General features: G+C 39.4%; 1 protein-coding gene across 1 annotated transcript in view; it reads left to right on the top strand.

Moving 5' to 3' along the window:
* ZNF653 (zinc finger protein 653) overlaps positions 1-24442 on the top strand; it is an 845378-nt gene that overhangs the window by 201824 nt on the left and 619112 nt on the right. The gene's annotated exons all lie outside the window — the stretch shown is intronic.

Here is a 24442-nt window from a genome sequence, read left to right as displayed (position 1 = left end):
AGAAGTAGGTGTTGCTGCACTCCTTTAGGTTTTGTATGGGTACTTTGTGTATACGTGACATTTTGGCCTAAAGAGATCCTCCTGGACTTGGGTTACTGTTTATGTTCTGCTTCATAGATAAAATATCAAAGCATACCATCATGAAAGAACGATGCAAGGAAATGCTGTAAACTTTTATTTTTCACTTTCTGGTACCTCGGCCTTTCGAAGGCGAAAGGTCGAGGTACCAGAAAGTGAAAAATAAAAGTTTACAGCATTTTCTTGCCTCGTTCCTTTCATGGTGGTATGCTTTGATGTTTCTCGAGAGGTGAATTGTTTTGTGTCTTGTGGTTGTATTTTTCATAGATAAAATATTCCTGGGCTGCCTTTTCATGTCCTCCTTCCCATCATGCATTGTGTCTTTCTCCTCCATTCTTCAGTGTCTTTCAGCTGCTAAATGTGTGTTCTGTTAGAGACTGTGACACCAGGTTGCATAATCTTTCAGAAAAAAAGTAAAAAATCATTCCAGTTTATATCTTTCTGTGCAGTTGTAGAGTACAGATTAGTGACTTTTTTTTTCACATTTTGAGGTTTTTGTTGAAATTAATGTGCCTTTTCGTCTGTTTTGTCACTTTATTTTTCTAGTTTGGGATTGTCTTCACTTATGGTCTCAGAGTAGATTTTTTTTCCATCATTTTTCTCTGCTCTTTGATTTTGGTCCACTTTCAGCCATCATGGCTCTCACTTCCAATTTCCAGTTTCAAGCAAATAGCCTGTGCTGATAGTCATGTGTTTTGGTCTGGTCCTCAGCAAGAATCAGAAGCTTGTAAATTTTGTGCAGATTTTAATGAGACTACATTAAAGAGGCTAAGGAATCAACTTTGCATTTTTCAGTTAGAACTTTAGATTAATGCCAAATCCCAGCAGTGGGCCTGTTTAGAAACAGAAACCAGCCATTTTATTTGTCTGGTGCCCTTAAATGTTAGAAGAGAAGGTGCTGTAATCTTCTATTATATCTGTTTTTTTCTCCCATTACTGCAGTAAAGCCAGTCCTGTCTAGGTCTGATAAATTGTCTAAGAAATTGTTTTTATTAAAATTAGCTAAATCTGTCAAAACAGTTTTCCATTAAGACCAAGTGTGCTAAGTTAGTTAAAATTAAAGCCCGTTAAATTAAAGCCTTTCCTTCTTAAACAGGAACAGGTGTTCAAGTAATTGTGATAGAGGATTTCCTGTCTCCTCCTGCAGTTGTGATGCGCTCTGCATCATGGCAAGCTTTTCCAGTCTTGTCTGCCCATTGAGGAGCTTTTTCTTCTTCCTGTAGCTGACTATACTTAACTGGAACTTAAAAATAGGTAGACAATTTTGATCCCTCCCCCAGATCTACAAGAGGTTTTAAAGTGGATCTCTTGTGAGAGTCTGTTCTTTTCAGGACCATTTTGGATGCAGGGACACAGTTACATACTACAACTGCCTTAATGCTAGCCTTTAAACTCACTAACTGTCCTCTCTTGGATTCTTTTTTTTTTTTAAAACAAGTTTATTGTTTTAACATATAAGAGAAATATCATAACAATTTTATACAAATAATTAAAAATAGGTATTATTATAATATTCAACAAAACAACTAAAGTATTTACAAAGACATCCACTACAATCAGATCAATTAATTAAACTAAAATACTGTGCTATTGAAATTAGAATTTTTTTAACAAATTTTGTAAATTATCCCATACAATAAAATGTGATGTTTTTCTAGTTGTTCTCATTCTAATTGTGCTTATTTCCATATGACACATTATATTCATAACATTTTTAAATTCATTGAACGAAGGAGGTGTATCTGAAATCCAATTTCTAGTTATTATTTTCCTAGCCACTGCTAGGATAGACCATAACAAGGGAAGCTTAATCTTTTTAACACATTGAGGTACAGGTGTGTTGAATAATATAAGAGACTTAGAAATAATGAAATTATCTGTAAAAAGAGCCTGCAAAAATTCATTAATTGACTTCCAGTATTCTTTCAACTTCATACAGTCATAAAACATATGAGCCCAGTCAGCATTAATTTCTACATTACATCTCTTACATAGATTATCTTTATTATTAATTTTATTCATCATCAAAGGTGTATAAAAAGATCTATGTAAAAATTTCCATGTATAAAGTCTCCAGACAATGGAAGATGTAGTTCTATAAGCAGATTCCAATATATATTGTTTATCTTGTTGAGTTGGTGGGTCCCCATTAATAGAGGTGAAATAATTCCAGTATGAATCTACATTGTAAAAAGTTTCTTGTCTGATAATTTTATGTATATATGAAAGTTTACCTTTATCAGAAACTTTATGCTGTAAATTTATTATCAAGTAATCAATCAGTTTTGGAATAGATTCTTTAACTGTTATAGACATTAGATCTATTCTATCAATGAGATGTTGTCTAAAGATCTGAACCTCTAACCAGCAAGTTTCTCTTAGATCAAATTCTTGTTTTAAGAAATCTAGATTTTTAACTTTATTATCAGATATCAGCTGATACCAGTACTTTAGATTATTATCTATAGCTAAATGAGCTCCTTCAGAAGTAGATGACATAAGCATACCCTGAGTATAAATTATAGGAATACAATAAAATTCCATTCCCTATACTTAGGGTGCATGAATATAAAGTTACGATAACTAATAATAATATTTAATGGGTAACAGACCATATGTTTAGGTGTAATAGGTGAAGTACAAAATTCCTTTAGCAACCACAACATGGAGTTATTTATAATCATATTTTATGTGTTAAGGAGATTTTCATGAAGTGCATACTAATTAGCTCCCAATAATCTTTCCATTTTGCGACATATGACCGATCTATTAATAAAGTAATAACTTTTATAATAGAAGAGATAATATAAAATTAAAGTCTGGAAAAGAAATACCCCCTTGAGACCAGCTATTAGTATGTTTCTTTAATGCAATCCTAGGTCTATTAGGTGCCCATAAGAAATTTAACATTAGTGTATTCAGTTTCTTGATAGTTATTTTTGTAGGTGAAAGTATTATTGATTGTATTAAGTATAAAATCTTGGGGAATATTATCATTTTAATAATTGTAAGTCTCTCCTCCATAGTAAAAACATATTATTCCAGGTATTAAAAAGATTTTGTATATTAAGAAAACAGGTATTATAGTTATTATATATAATAGATTTAATATCTTTAGATAGTATTATACCTAAATAAGTTATCTGACCTGAGTTGGGTACATATTTAGTAAAATCACTAATGAGAGTATTTTTTCGTGTATATATAGGTAGTATTTTAGTATTTTCTTTATTGAATATTAAACCAGAAATACTTTTAAAATTCATCATTTTATCAAATAAAGACTGCATAGAAGAATTAGATCCTGCTGATGTAATTAGAACATCATCTGCAAAAAGTTGAATTTTTGATGTTGTATTTTCTTCTATTTCAAAACCCTCTATGTCAGTACTGTTTCTAATCAAATTAGCCCAAGGCTCCATTACTAAAGTGAATAATAGTGGAGAAAGTGGACATCCTTGCTTTGTACCTTTAAGAATGGGTATTTTTGTGAAACATATGTTCCTACCTTAATATAAGCCAGCGTTCCTTTGTATAAATGCTCAATTAAATTTACAAATGCATCAGAGAAATTTGTGCATTTCAGTAAGGTAAACAGATAGTCCCAACTCACTGAATCAAATGCTGAACCTATATCAAGACTAATAAGTGTTAAATCTTTCTTTTTCCTATTTGCAAAATCAATTAATGTTAAAGTTCTTCTTATATTATCAAAAGTATTTCTATTTACAATGAAGCCCGTCTGATCTATGTCTATAATGCCGGGATAATTGTCTTCAATCTATCAGCAAAAATACTCATAAACATTTTATAATCAACATTAAGTAATGAGATGGGTCGATATGAAGAACATCTAGTTGGATCTTTATTAGGTTTTAAAATTGGTGAAATAAATGTATATTGCCAAGATGGGGGTTATTAACTCAGTTTGGGCCAGAATAAAAACCTTATGTATTAATGAATATGTAGTTTTAGAAAGGATTTTATATATCTCTGGTATAATACCATCATTACCCGGTGCTTTGTTTGATTTAAGCTTATTTATTTGTGTAATAACTTCTGTATATGAAATACTCTTGTCCAATAGTTTAATCTGTTGTTTATTAAGCTTTTTATTCATGTTTGTGGTTATAAACTCCTTTATTTTATCTTTAGGTTCCATGTTAATGTTGTTATGGTTAATCTTGTGAAAGTGATTTCTAAATTCATCCAGTATTTCTGGTATACTAGAAACATTCTTCTTTTCCTTAGAGAAAAGATTTCTTTGATATGGTTTTGTTTATTCAATCTTTTGTTTTATTTTTAAGTCTATGTAAGTATTTGGGGCTTATTGAATAAGACAAAAACTTGTATTTCTCTAAAGTTATTTTAACTTTATGAGTTAAAATTTCTTTGTATTTCTCATTTAGTTTGTTTATTTCTTCAATAACTTTCTTGTCCATAATATTTTCTTTATTATTATATTTATAAGAGTCTAGTTTACTTTGAATATCTAACAATTCCTTATCCCAAGATTTCCTTTTGTTATTATACCATCTGATACTTTGTCCATATAGATATGATTTTAAGGCATCCCAAACATAGACAATGGAGACTTCAGGAGTATTATTTATGTTTAGAAAATGTTGTACTTCTGAAAGTATATATTCTTTATAGTCTTTTAGCTGAGTTAAGTATGCTGGTATCCTTTTGATCTGAACATTATGAGTATTTTTATCATGAATTCAAAAACAATTGAGTTATGATCAGATATAGGACATGAAATGATTTTGGAATTAATTAAATCTGTTACCATCTGGTTAGAAATAAAGACCCTATCTATTTTTGAATAAGTTTTGTATCTGTTAGAAAAAAGGTGTATGGTAATGATTTTGACTTTATCTGATTATTAATATCATTCAAATGATAAGAATTAGCAAAATCATTTAAATGTTTTGCATTAGATGTAATTCTTCTTTTCTTTATAGTGGTAGTATCACTTTCATGTAGTATACAATTAAAATCACCAGCTAAAATAATATCCCCTATAGAGAATGATATGATCTTATCAATATGATGTTTCACTGTATTAATACCAATTCCAGGTATCCAGTATACATTAATTAAAGTGTAAGTCTTCCCATTAATTTGTATTGTAACCATACAAAACATTCCTTTGTCATCCTGATAAGACTTAATGGTTTTAGGAATGGGCATACTTTTATTCCATAAAATAGCCACTCCTCTTTTTCTGAGTGTGCTCTGAACTAACCAATACTGCATACTTATTAGTGGCTAGTTTATCAATATCTTTTTCAAGAGATGGGTTTCTTGCAGGAAGACTAGATTGGCCTTGTGTAGATTAATGTATCTTATTAGGCTTGCCCTTTTACACGGATTATTCAATCCATTAATGTTTAAAGAAATTCCTTTTAAAGATGTCATTTGGCATTTTTAAAACTCAAGAATCTTATGATCGAAATAACAAATAACAAGATAAATAATGTTACATCTCCTCTTTTAGGTGTACCTTTAAATATAGCTGTATTTATTAAATCTCTTATGGGATTTTGTATAGGATTCAATTTTGTTTGTAGTGACAATGAGTGTACAAAATATATTGTGGATGTCAAAACTATATACATATAACAATGAACAAGTGAAAATAATGTAAGGATTAAACCTTGCATCCCGCCTGGAGTTGAAAATTCCAACTTAGAGCAGTATTTCCTACTCAAGTTAACCCCCTACCCTAAGCAGCAGTACCTCAGCTACCACCTTATCAATTTAATACTAGTTATATTTAACTGAGGTTAACAGTTTTCAATTCAATTATCTATCAAGACAAAACTACACATTTGGTAAAACAACATCATATAAACTAAAATAAACTTTTTTTTTTTTTAAACTGTTCATACTATTATATAGATCTATGTAATATATAACACTTGAATTCTAATAGCATTCAAATAATCTTAATGTTAGAAATCAAGAGGAGAGAAAATTATGTTCTAACATTCATTTAAATCAAAAACTTTGGCTAATATGATTCAGACATTACATGCATTAAGATGCATCTATTTTCTGTCATGTGAATTCTATCAACAGCTTCCAAAAAATTCTTGAATTGTTTGTATATGAGCATTTACTTAAACTCATTATTGTCAATAGAGTAAAATATTGTATTCATAAAAATTATTATAAATCATATTGCATAGTTATGCAGATTCTCAGAAACACCTGCGTTATTACCTAAAAAAAAAAAAAAAAAAAAGCCATCACACACATAAACACAGACACACACACATACATATACATATACACACACACACACACACACACACACACACACACACACACACACACACACACACACACACACACACACACACACACACACACATACATATACACATACACATATATACATAGATACACACACACACACACACACACACATATATATATATATATATATATATATATATCTGATCTCACTGAGTTGTGTGTTAGTAGAGCACTATCCTACTTGCTGTCCCTAGAATAAATCTGTCTGCTTTATACAAAATAATGCACAGCAAACACATATTAGTAACCAGATTTTACAATCATGCTAACCTACTGCTTTAAAATATATCACATGACATTTCTTCCAGAATAGAGTTATAAGATTATTTATGCTTGCCAATCAGATGAATTAAATGAGATGTTCTTCATCTCACATTGCTGCAGTCCTTACACTTGGGTAGTCCGCTGTCCTCGGTCGGCCCGACTATCAAAGTATAAGGCTGACGTCGGTCAAGGCGCATTTGACTGACATCAGGACGTCAGGGTACAAATGCGCATGACCGACGTCATATCCTCAGTCTTTTTTGCCGCATGGTCCGATGCAGAAGCAGCTTTGCAAGTGCCGGTTGGCGTTCTGAAATTTTTCGATTCCGGAGTTTCAGACCGACTCAAAGTTGGCTAAGTACCCGTTAGAATATTTTAGTTTTTCTTGCCTCAGTGGTTTACCGGATGTCAGAAAAAGTGAATAATTGTATTTCTTGTGGGAAACAGATACCGCATAGAGATTATCATACTTTGTGTATTCCTTGTTTAGTGTCTGAGCACGACGTTGTTGGGTGCCGCTCTTGTGCTAGATTCAATAAGCGCACTATAAAGAGAAGGTTAGATTGTGCCAGGTTAGTCTTCGGGAAGCGGTGCAATTATAAAATGCCGTCGGATGCTCCGACGCCCGCTTCCTCGAAGAAGCGCAAGGACAAAGCAATTAAGCCTAGGCTAGAAGAACCGTCCGTACCGGACGCCGGTTCTTTAGAGGTGTCGGTGGAGCCGGTGGTTCCACCGGAGGTTTCTTTGGGTTCCCAGGGAGAGACTTTGTTGTTGCAGGATGTGGCCTCTCAGGAGGCAGGTCAGGCTGAAGGGGCTTCTCAGGCTACTATACTACCCTCTCTTCCTAAGGTGGTTAGGCCCTCTCCTTCTGTTTCCAAGGCTTCTCCCAGAGGCAGGCCAGGTTTAGCTTCAGTTGGTGTCACCCCTAGTTCTTCTGGAACTGTGCCCAAGAAGCATCTGCTTAAAATGGCAGAAGATTTGATTACTTTGATTAGGGGTTCCTTGCCCCCTCCTGATAAGAGGCCTAGGGTGGAGCCTGAGTTAGGGAGTTTTGAGCAGGCTTCGGATGTTTCAGAGTCTTCGGCTGAAGACTTGCAGGAGTATTCACCTTATTCTGATTCTGAGGTGGATGATTCTACTCCTTCTGCTTCTCCTCCTGAGGATTTTTCATTTTCAGAAACTCTTCATTCCATGAGGGAACATTTTAAGTGGGAAGGTCAGGACTTCTCTGATTCCAGGAAAAGGCTTAGTGAATTTTTGTTTTTACCCCAGCATAGGCCTTTGGCTATACCTCCTGTTTTGGATGTGGTGGAAGATGTTTTTTCAGAGGCTTCTCTTAATCCTGATTCTTTGCCTCCTGCTCCTGTTAAACCGGATAGGTATTACAGGGTGCCTGAAGCTCATAAGTATCTTTTTAAGAGTCCTAGGGCGGACCCAGAAACTGTTAGTCAGGAGCCTAAAGGTGTTAAGGCTTCTGTTGTCAAGAATCCGGTTCCTTCTGATAAAGAGGCCAGGGCTTTGGATAGATGGGGAAAGAAAGTTTATACTTCCTCCACTCTAGCTATGAGGGCTTTGAATTGCCAGTTTCACATGTTGACATACCAAAATTATCCCCTTTCACCATTGAAGTCTAAGGTTGATGCTCTGGCGGAAGGTATTGATTGTAAAGAGTTCCAAGATTTAGTACATGTTTCTGAACAGGTGGGTAAGCATTCCTTGCAATGTGGTTTTGATGCTGTACAGGCCTCGTCTAGGGTGGCTGCTACTGGGTCAGTTATTCGCAGGCACGCCTGGCTGAGGGATCAGAATTTATCTGACCATGTTAAAACAAGGATTTTAGATGCTCCTTTACAATCTGATGTGTTGTTTGGTTCTCCTGTTGAGTCAGTTTTAAAGAAAATGGAAGACAAGGCTAAGTCTATGCAGACTGTTAAAGATTTTTTGCAGGTTCAGCCTCCAAAGTTTAGTAGAAATTGGCCTGCTAAGGGGTGGACGTATCCTTCTTATGATTCTCAGTCTAGGGGTAGAGCTAGACGTGGTAGGGGCAGAGCTCAGGGCTCTTTCAGACCTAGAACGGGGAGTTCTCCTGCACAGTCTTCGGGTGAGGGCAGGGGTCAGTCCTTTCGTAAACAGACCCAATGACCTACCTTTTCAGCTGCCAGAGCCTTCTCGTCTGGCAGCACCTTTGGGAGGAAGGTTGGCACTTTTCAAAGAAAATTGGAGTTTAATTACCCAAGACAGATGGGTATTGGATATCATACACCATGGTTACAGGTTTTATTTCCATACCTTGCCTCCTTTCAAAGGCATGCCAGACGTTCCTCCTCCACAAAGAATAGAGGCTCACAAGCAAATTTCTCTGTTACTCCAAATGGGGCCATTCAGCCGGTCCCTATGCCAGAGGTGGGCCTAGGATTTTATTCTCGCCTGTTCCTAGTACCAAAGAAAGGGAACACGTGGAGACCAATTTTGGACCTATCTATCCTCAACACTTATCTGGACATTCCCAAGTTCAAAATGTTGACGTTACAGCAGCTTTTACCTCTGCTGGGCAAAGATCATTGGATGGTAACTTTAGATCTCAAGGAGGCTTATCTTCATGTTCCTATCAGACTGAGTTGCAGGAAGTATCTGCGTTTTCGAGCTGGGAATTCTCATTATCAGTTCTCTGCATTGCCCTTTGGCTTATCTACTGCGCCCAGAGTGTTCACAAAAGTTCTGGCTCCAGTGATAGCTTTCCTCAGGTTAAAAGGAATACAGATTTATCCTTACTTGGACGATTGCCTGATTCTGGCTCAAGGAAAGGACGAACTTCTTCATCATCTACACTATGTGATAGCAGTGCTAAGATGCCTGGGGTATTCTGTGAACGAAATAAAGTCCAGTCTAGTACCCTCTCAGGACATGTGCTTTCTGGGTGTGAGACTGAATACAGCATCCCAGATGGCCTTTTTGACCCTGGACAAACAAAAGAATCTTTCCCTTTACTTTCATCGGTTGTCTCATCTGTCCAGGCTGACTGCAAGGACAGTCCTTCAAGCCTTGGGGTTCATGGCATCTTGTATTCTGGTGCTTCCCAACGCCAAACTGCATATGAGGAAGCTGCAATGGTATCTCAAAAATGTATGGACACAGCACTGCCAGGATTTGGACACTGTCATTCAAATAATACCTTGCATTCAAAAGGAATTTTTGTGGTGGGCTCAGGAATGTCACCTAAACAAGGGACTCTCTGTGACCCGGCCAGAGGCGAGTCAGATTCTAACGACAGATGCCTCAGACATAGCTTGGGGAGCTCATCTGAATGGAAAGTGGATACAAGACAAGTGGCCTGCCAGACTACAGCATCTACATATCAACTTGAAAGAGATGTTAGCAGTCCAGTTTGCATTAATAGCTTTCAAGGATTTACTTCTTCCAGGGCAGGTGTTGATTCTAACAGACAACACAACTGTCATGTGGTACATCAACAAGCAAGGCGGAACACATTCTTATCCCTCTGCAGGCAAGCAATGATTTTGTGGGAGACTGCTCTCAGTTTACAGCTAAATCTTCAGGCAAGGTTTCTGCCAGGAGCACAGAACTCCTTAGCAGATGTGTTGAGCAGACAAATTATGGATCCCCACGAGTGGAAATTGGATCCTCATGTATTTCAGAAATTGACAGTGTCATGGGGAACTCCAGACATAGATCTGTTCGCTTCTCCACTAAACCACCAGCTGCCAAAGTTTTGCACAAAAAGGTTTCATCCCACAGCTTGGAAAGTGGATGCTCTTTCTTTCAATTGGAGCAATCTTCATGTGTATGCCTTTCCACCTCTGCCTCTCCTCCCAAAGGTATTACTGAAGGCCAGACAAGACAAGCCAAGGATGATTTTGATAGCTCCAGATTGGCCTCGACAGCATTGGTACCCATTACTGAGAAGCCTGGTACGGAAGCCTCCATGGCCTTTACCTTCGATTCCACACCTGTTGTCTCAGGAGGACAGTCATTTGCTCAATGTCAAGCTTCACTCTCTGCACCTAACAGCCTGGCATATTCTGTTTTGAACCGTAGTGGGCCTCCACTTCCACAGCAAGTTTTGAATGTTATTTTGGAAGCTAGAAGGCCTAGTACAAGGAAAGTGTACGCAGATAAATGGAAGAGATTTTTATTTTGGAGTGCAGCAAAGGATTTTGATGTTTCCGAGCCTAATTTAAGTGTGGCTCTTCAATATCTTACTGAGTTACTGGACAAAGGTTTGTCCTTCTCTTCTATTAAGGTTCATGCTGCAGCAATTTCAGCTCACTATGATTGTGACCCACCATTGTTTTCTCATCCTTTGTTCAAGCAATTTCTTAGAGGGGCAAAGAATATAAGACCCCCACGAAGAGCTCCTACGCCTGCTTGGGATCTCAATTTTGTGTTGGAGAAACTCACTCTACAACCTTTTGAGCCTGCAGCTACTGCTGAGTTAAAGTTTTTATCATGGAAGACTGCTTTTTTGTTGGCTATTACCTCTGCAAGAAGGGTTTCTGAGTTACAGGCCCTTATGGCGGTTGAGCCTTTTTTGATTTTCCATAAGGATAGGGTATCTTTACGTACTAATCCTTCCTTTATGCCTAAAGTGGTTTCTAGTGTGGCTTTAAACCAAACTATTCATTTGCCTACTTTTTATGCAAATCCCCAAAATAAAGGGGAAAAGATTTTGCACACTTTAGATGTACACAGGCAGTTGCGATATTATTTGGACAGAACTAAGGGGTTCAGGCAGTCTCAGCAGTTATTTGTTTCTTTTGCTTTGAGTTCTCAGGGCAAGCCTGTGTCAAAACAAACTATTTCTAAGTGGATTGGGTTTTGCATTGCTTTCTGTTATTCCCATCATGGCAAGGAAATTCCAGCTGGGATTAGGCCTCATTCCACTAGGGCTACTGCCACTTGACAGCTTTTTGAGGGGTGGCAACTAAGGATATTTTGGAGGCAGCTACTTGGAGTTCAGTGCATACTTTCTCTAGGCATTATCACCTTCCACTTTACTCTAAATCCAGGGCTGGTTTTGCCACTGCTGTTTTGCAGGGCATTTTGGCAGCTCCTGCTTCCTTATAGTTTAGCCATCCTCCCTTACCTCTGCTTTGGGATTCTACCCAAGTGTAAGGACTGCAGCAATGTGAGATGAAGAACATAGTACAGTTTTGTACCTACCATAAATGTAGATGTTCGAAGATCCACATTGCTGCAGTTCAATTTACCCTCTCTCCTTCCCCTCTTGGAGGCGGTTGTGTGGGTTGGGTTGTTAATAGGGTGTATATTGTATATATTGTACATATTATTAGTGCTAGGATGGTTGGTTGTTGGTTTGCTGTCTTTTGGTTTTGACCTTTATTTCTAGGGTCTTCTGACATCTGGGGCAAGAAAAGACTGAGGATATGACGTCGGTCATGCGCATTTGTACCCTGACGTCCTGATGTCAGTCAAATGCGCCTTGACCGACGTCAGCCTTATACTTTGATAGTCGGGCCGACCGAGGACAGCGGACTACCCAAGTGTAAGGACTGCAGCAATGTGGATCTTCGAACATCTACATTTATGGTAGGTACAAAACTGTGCTTTATAGTAAAGTATATGTTTGGGACACAAGTTTTTAACACAAATTATTATGCTACTGTTAAGTAGATTTTCAAAAACATTTAAATAAATGTTTCATTTTCTATGCCTTCTAAAATAAGATATTTACTTGCTACAAGAAACTACATCATCCAAACTCATCATAACTGACATATTTTATGAATAGAGTATTTTTCCTGAATCTGTGGTGTGTCAGTGTGATAACCTTGTCAATGTTTATACTAACTGCTTTCAGTTTCTCTGTGAAAATTCTGTGAGTGAAGCTTCTGAGGAAACTCATGGACACTATGCATGAGACAGCCCACATCCCAGATTGTCTCCCTTAACATTTTAAGGGAAACTTATTAAAACTTGTGGCAAACATTCATTTTGTCAATAGAGTAAAATATTGTATTCATAGAAATTATTATAAATCATATTGGATAGTTATGCAGATTCTCAGAAAAAAAAGCCATCACACTCACACACACACACACATATATATATATATATATATATATATATATATATATATATATATATATATATGATCTCACTGAGTTGTGTGTTAGTAGAGCACTATCCTACTTGCTGTCCCTAGAATAAATCTGTCTGCTTTATACAAAATAATGCACAGCAAACACATATTGGTAACAAGATTTTACAATCATGCTAACCTACTGCTTTAAAATATATCACATGACATTTCTTCCAGAATAGAGTTATAAGATTATTTATGTTTGTCAATCAGATGAATTAAATGAGTTATAGTAAAGTATATGTTTGGAACACAAATTTTTAACACAGATTATTATGCTGCTGTTAAGTAGATTTTCAAAAACATTTAAATAAATGTTTAATTTTTTATGCCTTCTAAAATAAGACATTTACTTACTACAAGAAACTACATCATTTAAACTCATTATAACTGACATATTTTATGAACAGAGTATTTTTCCTGAATCTGTGGTGTGTCAGTGTGATAACCTTGTCAATGTTTATACTAACTGCTTTCAGTTTCTCTGTGAGAATTCTGTGATTTGAAGATTCTGAGGTAACTCAAGGACATTGTGCATAAGACAGCCCACATCCCAGATTGTCTTTCTTAACATTTTGGCGGGAAACTTATTAAAAACTAGTGACAAACATTCATTTAGCAGTGTAAATGCATCTAAACATGACAGAACCTCCACAATGTATTCCACAGATCATCACAGCCTCTATGCAAGTGAAATTAAACTCAAAATTACCAACAAGCAATAAAACTCAGCATTCTTGGATTCTTGAGTACCAGCTTTGACACTTCATATGTTTAGGGGGAAGGCCCTTGTCAGAACCACCACCATTGAGCACCTTTACTCTGATGACGCAGAATGGTCCTGTGTTGCCTCCAGATGACCAGGCATTGCCTCACCTTGCATAGACCTGTTTGCATGTTCCAGTACTGGTGTCTTTCTTTCTTCCAGTGTGTGTTTCAAGCCCTCTATCAGCTCCTCAGACTGTTACTTGACCTTTCAGTTGTCCTGTACTGAATCCATTGTAACCTTACTCAGTGTTGGATAGACCAGCATAGATGGGACTATTACAGGTTACCCAGAATTGGATGGTTTTAGGGGAGTCTGATGTTGGCTCCCAGCATTGGTGGGGTTCAGCACGTGTTGCAGTGTATTTTGAGAGACCCTCACCAAGTGGCATCTTCTACCCTTCATGTGTGGCTGTGGGACTTTAAGCATCATTACACTTGGCTTCTCAAACAAGAATACTTTTTTCAGACATGGAAGGTTCCTTAGGCTGAGAAAGTGATTTCCAAAAGATTCCCAAACTTGTCCCTTGATAGTTCACTAAATTTGGAGTCCTGTAGGGATGAGGTTTTACAGATAAGGGAAGCTGGTAAACTGCCCTTTTAAGGTATGTCCTTACCACAGAAGGGACTGCAGTATTCCTCCTCTTGTTGACATCATTGGAGATGTAGTAAAGGCTGCTCAGATAAACTGGACACTTTAGCTCATTTGCTGGGAATTATGGTGAAAGCTACAAAAAAAAAACAAAAGAAGGCCCTCAGACTTGAAAGGCAAACACATTCTTCTTTCCTTTTAAACTGTAGCAAACCGATTGTTAACATGTACATTTCCTACAGTTTATACAAAACACTGAGCAATAAAGCATTTCATTTTTTAGTCTTAAATGCATTACCAGCATTGATTTCTAAATGTCAGTAATGCAATGAAATGCACTAAAGACTGATCTGCATATGCTGATCACAGCCCCTACCACTTTGCGCTTGGTTCAGCTGTCCCCACCCTGGCTAAGCCTTCGGCCATTGAGAGAGAGGAGTCCTGCTTTTGAAACACATCTTCTCCATCCCCTTACAAGGATTCTAGAGTTTTGCACAGGCTGGTGAAGCTGACTTCAGTATTTTGTACATTGTTTCTTTGGATACTGAATTGTCTTGTGTATCAGATGAAATATTGCTCCTCAGACAGGCTGTAATGGCCTAGACTGTGAGTAGCCTAATGGGTTTTGTGTAACGTGTAAGGATCTGTGTTGGCAGTAGGATCTGAAATAGGCATATGCCTTATATGTGTTTTTTGCTGATGATGGGACTGAAATAGCTTAATATCTCAGGAGCATGAAGGAGAGACTTCCAAGATGGCTGCACACTGATCAGTAGCATAATTGCAGTGAAAACAGAAACTGAGAAAAAGAGTGCCATTAATTTTTTTTTTTTTGGTAAACTTCAGTTACTGGCTAGTAAATACACAGCTTGGATGCCAGCAGAGAAGAAATTTGGAAAACTTGAAAGAAAGTCAACCAGAAAAATGGAAGAAAAAGCACTGTCTGGAAGGGATTCTGCAGCTGTTCAGCAAAAAGTAGTTCAAGGTTCAGCTTTCGTTCAAGATGGCTTCCAGTAATTTGGAGAACAAATAAATCAAATATACTTAGAGGTGATTAAAATATATGAAGGAATGTATCTGTTCAAACAACAAAATGCTGGAAAAAATAGAAGCTTTGACTAGCCATTGTTATGAACTGATAAAACTGCAAAAATAAGAGGATGGCATGAAGAAAAAGCTGGCTGAATGAGGTTTTTCAAGAGGAGAACTGCTTAAAAAATATTGCAGTTAAGACAGACTTCAGAGAAAACCTGAGATTTTCTGCTGTGCCAAAGAAACTGGAAGAAACAGACTGTATTCATGTATGAAAGCAACTGGACTGGTGCTCCACAGCAGAATTTGTTAACTGTATGCTCCAAAAGTTGCCATGAGAAAGCAGCCAAGACCTATATTAGTAATGATGCAATTATCCTAGCAGACAGAGTTGATCCTGGAAAAAATGTGGCAGAAGAGCAAAATACTAAAAATTAGAGACAGCAAGAGTGTTTGTAGAACATGATTATTCACTGTAAACCAGGCAGAAGAGAAGTAAATTTATCCCAGCAATCAGGGAATGTTGAGAAGTAGGCGTGAGATTCAAGCTGCTGTATCCAGATGTCTTCAAAGTATTTATTTCCTGGAGGATCACTAAGGAGGAAACAAAAAAGTTTATCCAACAAAAAATGAGTTGGTAAGCGTAAGGGGACTCTGCTTTTCATTCTTCTGACAGTGAGGTTCATAGAGAGACTTTTTCAGTGAAATATTTTCCAATGTTCCAAACCAAACTGCTTGAAAGACAGAAAAAAGCACAGGAATTGACTCGAAGAATCAGCATTACCTTGGAGTTGAACCAAAGTCTGGTGTTGAGAGGTAGACATGAAGAGGAAGAAGACCAGCAAATCTGAAATTAGTGAATAAATGGAAGATTATAAAGCATCTTATCACATTTGTGAAATATAGTTTTGTAAGAAAAAGTGGCTGAAAAACACTGAACTTTTGTTAAACTTGTGGGTGGAATGTAAAGCATATATCTCACTTTATATCATTAATGATTAGAAGTAGACTAAAAGGGGGAAAATTAACTGTTTTTGCTTAGTATTTGTATAAAACATTTCATGCTATAAAATACACGATCTGGTGTTGCAATTTTCATTCATTCCTCAACTGGTGGGTCTCCAAACCAACTTCAGTTCCGACTGTCACTTTTACCAGACTCTCATATCCATCTCTCGAGCTCATCCCTTTACCCAAAATGCCTCACTCTTCTAATATGCTTCAGATCTTGTTTGCCATCACATCGTTTGGATGCAGATTTCTTCTGTTGAGCTACATGGGTTAAGAGATTGCGTGTATCATTTTTTCTTAAGTTTGCTTTCCTCTTATTTTCTTTACCTGTAGATAGAATTTGCTTGCCTTTCTGTTACATTTTTTCTGCTTTTTTTGTCCGGCCTTTCCACCCATGTCAGAGTATTTTCCCTCTCTCTACCAGATTTAGGGTATCTTTTGAATACCATTGTTGGTATTTTCCTTCTTTCTCTTTCTATTTAGTTATTTTTTTGTTTTAGGAATAGGTTAGCTTTGTTGATGTTCTTCGTGTTTCACTGTTGCAGTCATTACATTTGGGTTATCTGCCAGCAGGTAGCCCTCAGCCGGCCTGACTATCAAAGTCTTGGATTCCTGCGTCAGATGCTGTCTCTACTTCCATGATGTCAGGGGTATAAAACATGCAGCCGATGCCATTACATCAGTCTTTCTTGCCACGTGGTGCCTGAAGCAGAAGCAGCAGAAGCAGTTCGCAAGTGCTGGTCGGCTGACTCCTAACATTTTCGTTTTCGAGTTTCAAAACCGAAGTCTTCAAAACAGCTAAGTACCCTTTTACTTGCTGTTAACCAATGTCAGTAAAAGTTAGCAATTGTCTTACCTGTGGAAATACCTCATAAAGATTTTCATTTGGACTGCAATCCTTACTTAGGCCCAGACCACGACGTCCCTCACTGTCAGTTTTGTGCCTTATTCAACCCCCGAACTATTCGTCGTCGGTCTATTTTCGCAGCAAATTATTTTGGTACTCTGTTTAACTATCCAAAAATGGCTTCGGTAAGCCATCCGACTACCGATATTCTGAAAAAATGTAAGGATAAAGACAGAGACAGACCGCATAGGTCATAAACTACCGACGACTCTTCCATTAAGCTAGTCGCCAGTTCACCGATACTCAGTGAAGCGCTTTCGCAGCCCCTGATACCCACTACTTCAGATTCGCAGGCCTCTACTGAGACCCATTCGGAGTCCGGTATGCCGCGAGATGCTTCTTCGACTGTGGAACCTGCTGATGTCTCTACCTTGGATGAGTCCGGAGCCGCTGTGCAGGCACCGGCTTCTGAGGGTGTAATCAGGCCTACAGATTTGCATTTTAAACCAACGCCATCTTCTTCATCCAGGCCGAAAACATGACCCATGCCTAGAAAACTGACGTCCAAACTGCATGGTCAGGCCCATATGCCTAAGAAACAAATGCTTAGAATGGCCGAAGACTTTATTACTTTAATTAGGGGAAGCCAGCCTTCCCCCTCTAAGAGACCTAGAACCGATTTCCTTCTGATTCTTCTGGTCAGGATTCTGAAATCTCTGTTTCTTCTGATTACCAGCATTTTCTGTTATCTTCCTATGAGGATTCTGATGCAGAGGATTCCATTCCCTCTGCTTCCCCTCCAGAAGATTTTTCTTTTGGTGAAACCTTGCACACTCTTAGGGAGCATTTCCGCTGGGAAAGCCATGACTACTCTGACTCCAAAAAGAGGCTTAGTGAATTCTTACTCCTCCCTCAACACAGGCCTTTAGCTATACCTCCTGTTCTGGACATTGTAGATAATGCCTTCTTGGAATCTAGCCTGTCCCCAGACACTTTACCTCCAGCTCCCAGAAAACTTGACAGGTATATAGAGTAATTGACTCTCACAAGTTCCTCTTCAAGAATCCTACTGCGGATCCAGAGACCATTTCCCAAGGACCAAAGGGCATTAAGGCTACTGCTGCCAAAAATCCTACCCCCTCTGATAGAGATTCTAGGGCCTTGGACAGATGGGGTAAGAAGGTATACACTTCTGCTATTTTGGCCATGAGGGCCTTAAATTGCTAGTTTCATATGTTAAAGTATCAGCAGCATATTATGGGACTATTTAAACAGAAAATGATGTTGATTCCTGACTATGCTGAACATAAAGAATTACAGGATTTAATGCATTCTGCTGAAGAAGTTGGTAAATATACTTTGCAATGTGGTTTTGACTCTTTAGAAGCATCTTGCTGTCATTGGGTCTGTACTTAGAAGGCATGCTTGGCTTAAGGAGCAAAACTTGCCAGATCATGTTTCCACTCCACTAACTACCTTGATTATAGCAAGCTCAGATGCTCATAAGCCAGTACTTATTATACAGCAGGAACTTCTTGTAACATTTGTTAATGTCTGTTATATACTTCACAGATAAAGATTCTAGTTGTCTACTGATGTACTATGTTCTTCATCTGTAAATATGTTGTAAGTAATTGCAATGTAAATTGTTAATCGCTATGTAATGCAATGTAACTACTGTCTGTTTATTTTAGCTGTGGAGCTTTTCTCCTCGAGCCTCCGCTGAAAATGGACCTAGGTCCAGTCGGACACTCCCGGTCAACAAATATAAATAAATAAATAAATAAATAAATAAATGTTAAAGCTAAATTTCTGGATGCTCCCTTAAACCAAGACAACTGGCAACAAAGCAGAAGTCATCCTCAAAAAGATGGAGGAAAAAGCTAAATCTATGCAAACTGTTAAAGATTTCCTGCAAGAACAGCCTCCCAGATTTAGTAGGCATTGACCTTCAAGGAATTGGTCCTTTCCATTCTCTTCCAGGCCTTCTCAGTCCAAACCCAGGAACAGCAGACCACCTAGGTTACAGTCTCAGGCTACACACAGGCCTAGGCAGTGCGGGGCTCCCACTTCCAAAATAGGAAGTAGTAAGGCACCCCCCTACGGAAAAATGTCACAATGACTTAACCTTAACCCTTCCAAGCCCTGCTCAACTGCCTGCTCCCTTAGGAGGAAAGCTTGCCCTGCATGCAAAAAACTGGGAACTCATTACCTACCCAGGATAAATGGGTTTTAAATATAGTTTCCCAAGGATACAGATTCCACTTGCATACCCTACCAACCCCAAACAGTTGGCCAGACCTACCCCCAAATCAGTGGGCAGAGGCTCAACAGCAGGTTCTCTCTCTCTTCTAAGTATCAGGGCTATTCAGCATGTCCCAGCAGAAGAAAGGGGACAAGGTTTTTATTCAAGACTTTTCCTGGTACCCAGAAAAGACAGCTCCTGGGTTCCTATCCTGGACCTCTCTATTCTTAAACACCTTTTTGGTAATCCCAAAATTCAAAATGCTAACACTTCAACAGCTGCTTCCTATGCTAGGCAAAGATGCCTGGTTGGCAACCTTAGACTTAAAGGAAGCTTACCTGCACATTCCAATAAGGGAATCTTGCAGTAAATACCTACGCTTCAGAGCAGGCTACAGGCACTATCAGTTTTCTGCACTTCCCTTTGGCTTATCTACTGCACCCAGGGTATTCACAAAGTGTCTAGCCCCAGCCATTGCATATTCAAATATACCCATACCTGGACAATTGTCCGAATCAGGCAGAAAGCCAGGACATCCTATTAAAACATCTGTCATTCGTAAAGAAACTTCTAACCTCGTTGGGGTACACCATAAACGAAAAGAAATCTCATTTAGTACCCTGCCAACAAATTGTATTCCGGGGAGCAAGCTTGAACACAACTTCCAAGATGGCTTTACCCCACGCCAGAGAAACAAGTTTATTTGACAACCTACTTCAAACTGCTGGCCACAAAGACACAGCTATCTGCAAGGAAAATGTTGCAAGCCCTGGGGTTCATGGCCTCTTGCATTCTACTAATTCCATATGCAAGACTGCATATGAGGAAACTATAATGGTATCTAAAAAGCCTATGGTGTCAACATTCTCAGAACCTGGAAGCAATGATTCCTATCATTCGTTGTATAAAGACAGAGTTCCTTTGGTGGGCAGAGGCCTGCCACCACAACAAAGGGCTCCCTTTCTATCTATCCCCTGCCGCCCACACCCTAACAACAGACCCATCATACTATGCATGGGGGCCTGACTTGGCAGGGCAGTGCATTCAGGGCAAATGGAACCCGAGTCAGATGCACCTGCATATCAGCCAAAAAGAAATGTTAGCTGTACAGAATTCCCTGACAGCCTTCAAAGATCACATCCTTCCAGAACAATTATTGGTAAAGACAGACACCACCACAGTTATGTGGTACATAAGCAGGGAGGAACTCACTCGTACCCTCTCTGCAGACTAGCCATGGCTCTGTGGAACACAGCTTTGAGCTACCAAGTGCACCTACAAGCTCAGTTCCTGCCAGGCAAGCTAAAGTCACTGGGAGAAGACCTAAGCAGGAATCTCATGGACCCACATGAATGGAAACTGAAACCGAAAGTATTCAACCTCTTGAGGAACAAATGAGGGACTCTGGAGATAAACCTGTTTGCCTCCCCCCAGAACTTCCAATTGGACAAATTCTGCACAAGGACTCCCCACAATCAAGCTTGGAAAGTGGATGCCCTGTCCTTTACCTGTTAAAGCCTCTCGGTTTATGCCTTTCCCCCTCTGCCTCTCCTCTCAAAGGTTCTGCTAAAGATCAAACAGAACAAACCAAGGACAATACTTATTGCACCAGACTGGCCCCGCCAGCACTGGTACTCCCTCTTGCGCAGCATCATATTTCTGAATCCATGGCGCCTACCTCAGACACCTTCTCTGCTGTCCCAGCAGGAGTGCCAGATTCTTCACCCTCAGCTTCAAACACTGAACCTTGTAGTCTGGCTAATTCCTTGAGCTCCCCAATAGCATCCCTCAGTAAGCAGGTGCTGGATGTCATTCTGGAAGCAAGGAGACCTAGTACTAGAAAATCCTATGCTGAAAAGTGGAAAAAGATACTGTTCCTGGAGCCAGACCCAGGGTACGGGCACTATGGTGCCCAGCTTATCTTATATACTTCAGTACTTAACAGAAATGCTCCACAAGGGCTTATCCTTCTTGTCAATTCAAATTCATGCCTCTGCAATTTCAGCACATGATAATACTGAACCACCCCTCTTCTCTCACCCCCTGTTAAAGCAATTCCTCAGAGAGGCTAAAATTTAAGACCCCCCCCCCCCGAGATGAGCCCCTACTCCAGCCGGGGACCTTAACTTAGTATTGGAAAAGCTTACTCTTCCTCCGTCTGAACCAGCTGCAACTGCAGAGTTGAAATTCTTTTCTTGGAAAACAGCCTTCCTTCTAGCCATCACCTCAGCAAGAAGAGTGTCTGAATTACAGGCCCTCATGGCAGTGGAGCCCTTCATTATATTCCATGCAGAAAAGGGTTTCCCTCAGGACCATTCCTTCCTTTATGCCCATGGTAGTGTCTAGTGTGGCCCTAAATCAGTCCATTCATTTGCCTACTTTTTCCCCTAATCCACAAAACAAAGGAGAACGAATACTGCACTCCTTGGACATGCACAGACAACTTAGATTTTATTTGGACAGGACTAAGCCTCTCAGAAAATCTGAATAGCTGTTAATTGGCTTTGCTGCAGGGGCAGAGGGGGAAGGCCATTTCAAAGCAAACCATTTCTAAATGGATAGCCCATTACATTCATTTCTGCTATAAGCACCATGGAAAACCTACCCCACAAGGGGATAAGATCACATTCCACCAGGGCTGCATCTACCTCTACAGCCTTTCTCAGAGGAGTCCCTACCAGGGACATCCTAGAAGCTGCTACCTGGAGCTCTGTACATACCTTCACCAAGCATTACCACATGCCCATTTTTTCTAAATCCAGAGCTGGTTTTGCCACTGCAGTTTTGCAGGGCTTAATAGCTGGCCCTAATGCTTTTTAACTTTTTCCTCCCTTCCTTAGCTTTGGGAATCAACCCAAATGTAATGACTGCAACAGTGAAACACGAAGAATATAGTACAGTTGTGTATACTTACCATAAATGTAGATGTTTGAATGTATTCACTGTTGCAGTCCTGGTTACCCTCACTCCAGCCCTCTGACTTCTCTTGGCTCTACCTTTGCTTCTTGTTTTAAGCTTTGTGGTGTATTTGCTTTTTGATGGAGGTGTAACATATATAATTGCTTCCCATTGTTGGGGCACCTGATATCTGAGGCAAGAAAAACTGATGTAATGGCGTCGGCTGCATGTTTTATACCCCTGACGACCTGACTTCATGGAAGAAGAGACAGCATCCATCGCAGGAATCCAAGACTTGATATTCAGGCCGGCTGAGGGCTACCTGCAGGCAGATAACCCAAATGTAATGACTGTAGCAGCGAATACACTCGAACATCTACATTTATGGTAAGTGTACACAACTGTACTTTGTGGCTGACAAGCCTACAAGATTTACAAAGTGCATCTCTTGTGGTCATAAGATTCCTAACTTGGTGCATATATTGTCTGGGCACTGCCGACCCAGATGTGAACTGTTCTGTTTATTCAGGGTTCACCTCCGTTACCAAGACATTGGATCAGACACCTTCCTCAGATCTCATTACTTCAAGATCCAAATCTTTTTGGATCGGATCTCCAGTTTTTACCTTGGAACTAATACCTCAACTCCATTTTCCCTTCTTACAGATGACACTTAGAAAATCTTCCAGGTCACCTTTTGCTACATCACTTACATCTTCTAAGATCTTGCCTGAGGCAGAGATGGAAGGCATGCTGTGGAAGTTTCTTGGGGCACAGATTCAGATGGTGTTTATTCCAACTCCGTCTCCCATCAGACCCATGAGCTTACCCTCCTCTCAACATCACGACACATCTCCTTCTCCAATCTGACCAGTGGTTTCAGAGCCTTTGGATCTGAGATCCTCAAATCTGACCTTGTTGGATCCAAAAAACGCTCTATCTTTGACTCCAACCATTCTCCTGAGTTGACATTTTGAGCCGAAGCATCAGCTCCAGCTCCTGGGGTTGAGATAGACTCCAAGGTTGTCAGAACTGTCCTTGCCTATTGGCACCTCAGCATTGGATAGGTCAGCCCTGACTTCCTCCTCAGCAGGAATCCACAGGGTTACAGAGGATAGCACAGGTTGCTTTGTCCCCATTGCAACCGGCTGCTCTTTTTCATGGACTTTGTGTTTTTTAGCTTATGGAAAGGGCTTTCTCTTTACCCAGCGAAAGGACATCTTTAACTGCTTCAGATTCTACTCTCCGTTTATTGACTGAGCACTGATCCTGTCATGCGTACTCCACAGGGACAGCCACTCCATACAAACCTTCAGCCAGTCCTCGTACAGGACTCCCCACCCTCTTCTAATACTTAATCAGACCATTCTACTGGTGAGATCACTTGGAAGAGAACATGCAAAACGAGGCACCTAGGTTCCCCTTCGGAATCTGTCACTGAAGACACAGACTTCGATGTAGGGGAAGGGTCTTCCATCCATATCTTCACCCGATGATGTCTTCTTTGGAGGGATCCTAGAACTTTTTAAAAGGGAGGTGGATGATCCTCCGATATCACTTCCCAAGCGGAATTGGAGTTTCTGGCAGCTTTTGGGGGTGGCCCGGCTACTTCTTGGGTGGTCCCCCAGCTGATGTGTTAATTGATGTTATCTCAAACCAAGCATGAGGGAACCTGATACAACAGAACCTATACCTAAGAAGACAGACAAGTTTCTAGCTCCTCCTAAAGATAGGGCCTACTGGTGCAAGAGAGTTGCTATATACACCATGATGTTGGTGGTGGCAGCCACTAAGAAAGAGTTTGCAGAACAGAGTTTTTGTCCATCCCCCTAATAGAGTGTCTATGCCCTTAGACAGATTTGGCAAGCACATTTATGCCTCAGTGACTTTGCCGTTCAGTCGTTGAACTGATTGAGACATTTCACCAAGCTGAAAAGGGATTTGGTCAGGGAGCTTTCCAAATCTCTTTGGGGTCCATGTCTGTGGAAGATCAAAAGTAAGCTTCTCCACAGCTGGCCATCCTACAGTCCATCCCCATTGCATCCATGAGGTTGATCTCTCACACTGCTGAGGGTGGCTCTAGGAATGCGGGTTCAGGCATAGCAGTCAAGAGACATGCCTGCATGCGCTTGTGTGATTTTTGAGGAGCTTTATTCATCAGTGCTGCTTTTGTTGGATCATCTTTTTTCATCTCCAACATTAAGGAAACACACACTGTTAGTGAGCAAGCTGGAAAAACTGTGTCTGCTGTTGGGATTCATT

This window comes from Protopterus annectens, chromosome 9.part0, assembly GCF_019279795.1.
Source record: "Protopterus annectens isolate FY-2018-M chromosome 9.part0, PAN1.0, whole genome shotgun sequence".
Classification (NCBI taxonomy): domain Eukaryota; kingdom Metazoa; phylum Chordata; order Ceratodontiformes; family Protopteridae; genus Protopterus; species Protopterus annectens.
The sequence above is the reverse complement of the archived record's forward strand: the minus strand, read 5'-3'. Positions and strand labels throughout refer to the sequence as shown.